The sequence below is a fragment of the Odocoileus virginianus genome, chromosome 25 (assembly GCF_023699985.2).
Source record: "Odocoileus virginianus isolate 20LAN1187 ecotype Illinois chromosome 25, Ovbor_1.2, whole genome shotgun sequence".
Taxonomy (NCBI): Eukaryota; Metazoa; Chordata; class Mammalia; order Artiodactyla; family Cervidae; genus Odocoileus; species Odocoileus virginianus.
The window spans coordinates 43,862,282-43,863,897 of record NC_069698.1 but is presented as its reverse complement, the minus strand read 5'-3'; the positions used below and the strand labels follow the sequence as shown (position 1 = coordinate 43,863,897).

The 1,616-nt window shown below is 36.3% G+C and overlaps 1 non-coding gene across 1 annotated transcript; it reads left to right on the top strand.

Annotated features, from left to right (window-relative positions):
* The first annotated feature begins 729 nt into the window (after positions 1-729).
* Positions 730-853, top strand: LOC139031164 (small nucleolar RNA SNORA51). The gene has a single exon (XR_011483568.1). It is a non-coding gene; the product is annotated as a small nucleolar RNA SNORA51 (small nucleolar RNA).
* Positions 854-1,616: the final 763 nt, after the last annotated feature.

The following is a 1,616-nucleotide window of genomic DNA, read 5'->3' as shown; positions in this document are numbered from 1 at the left end:
ACTGTATAGGCCATGGGGTCGCAGAGTCAGACACGACTGAGTGACTTTCATTCACTCACTCACTACAATTACTGTTATCACCACTATTAATACTGGTACCTAGAGAAGGGCATGGCAACCCACCCCAGTATTCTTGCCTGAAGAATCCCATGGACAGAGGAACTTGGAGGGCTGTAGTCCATGGGATCACAAAGAGTCAAACACAACTGAAGCGACTTAACACACAAACACAATACTGGCAAGTGTGCAACTCACTTTTTCCTTTTGGAATGGTGGAGGGTATTTAGGATTTTTTTTTTCCCAGTTTTCCAGAACCTTTTCAATGTCCACATTTTTGTAAAAAACTTGATCAAGTCATATATTATTTATTCTAAACCTAAGACTTTTATCTGTTTAAAGCATCGGAGGTATTTGCTTATTCAATGTTTCTTTATCTTAAGTTTATGCTCATTCCTATCTATTTCCTTCTGCAGATTATTCTTATCAGATAATTCACAAGAAAAATGAGAATAAATCAGCCCTTCTTTTTATCCCCCAGTGTTACATTACTGAATATAATGTTTATCCTTTTCTAGTTCATCATATTGTTGTAATGGGAAAAATATGGTCTGTATGACCCTGCTCTATTGTGTTATGTCCCCCTTTTGACAATCTTACTGTATATTTAGTAATTTTATGACATTTTTTACTATTTGTATTCTATTACTTTTTCTTTTAAGTAATACCTTGAGCCTTCCCAGTGTTTACCACAGGCTGTTTGCTTACAATGACTGTACAGAAAGAAAAGGCAGAGTAAATCTATTCTACAAACCAGGTCCTCCACCTGGTCAGTGTTGTGAATAGGGAGACATAGAAATGAAATGGAAAACTAATAGTAATGCCTATAACTTATTTTTTTCTACATATGAAACTTGGGTATTCTGGTAAGTTCTTTACTCATTTTATTCTCACTAAATCCAAAAATGTAGATAAAAGTATATCCTCTCCTTAGAAAGAAAGGGAATGGCTACCCATTCCAGCATTCTTGCCTGGAGAATTCCATGGACAGGGGAGCCTGGTGGGCTATATACCTTGGGGTCACAAAGAGTCGGACACCATTGAGTGACTAATACTTTCACTTTCACCTACAGGCGTTGAGAGGTTAACTTGACAGTATCTCTCCATGAGTGAATGCAATAATTAGCATTTAATTTTAGACAGCCTGGTTCCAAAGTCTAAACATGTTAGGTTATTTTTCTTCTATAACTTCATTATAGAGCTACCATTTTTAAATATTCATCTCCCTTTATTTTAGAATTGATAATATTTGTGATTAGAATTAGAATTATGGCAAAGTTTATCTCTTCTCTTGAAACGTTTTCTCTTTCAGAATTTCAAGCTATGAAATTAATTTATTCTGAACACTTTAAAACCTGTCTTCCTAAAGAGAGCAGCTCACATTGGACTCTTCCTTCCAGCCCTTTGCTATTACAAACAGTAAAGTAAAGTAATGGGACTTCCCTGCTGGTCCAGTGGTTAAGACTCTGTGCTTCCAATACAGGGCACACAGGTTTGATTCTTGGCCTGGGAACTAAGATCCCATATGCCTCAAAGTGTGGCAATAAATAAGTAAAAAA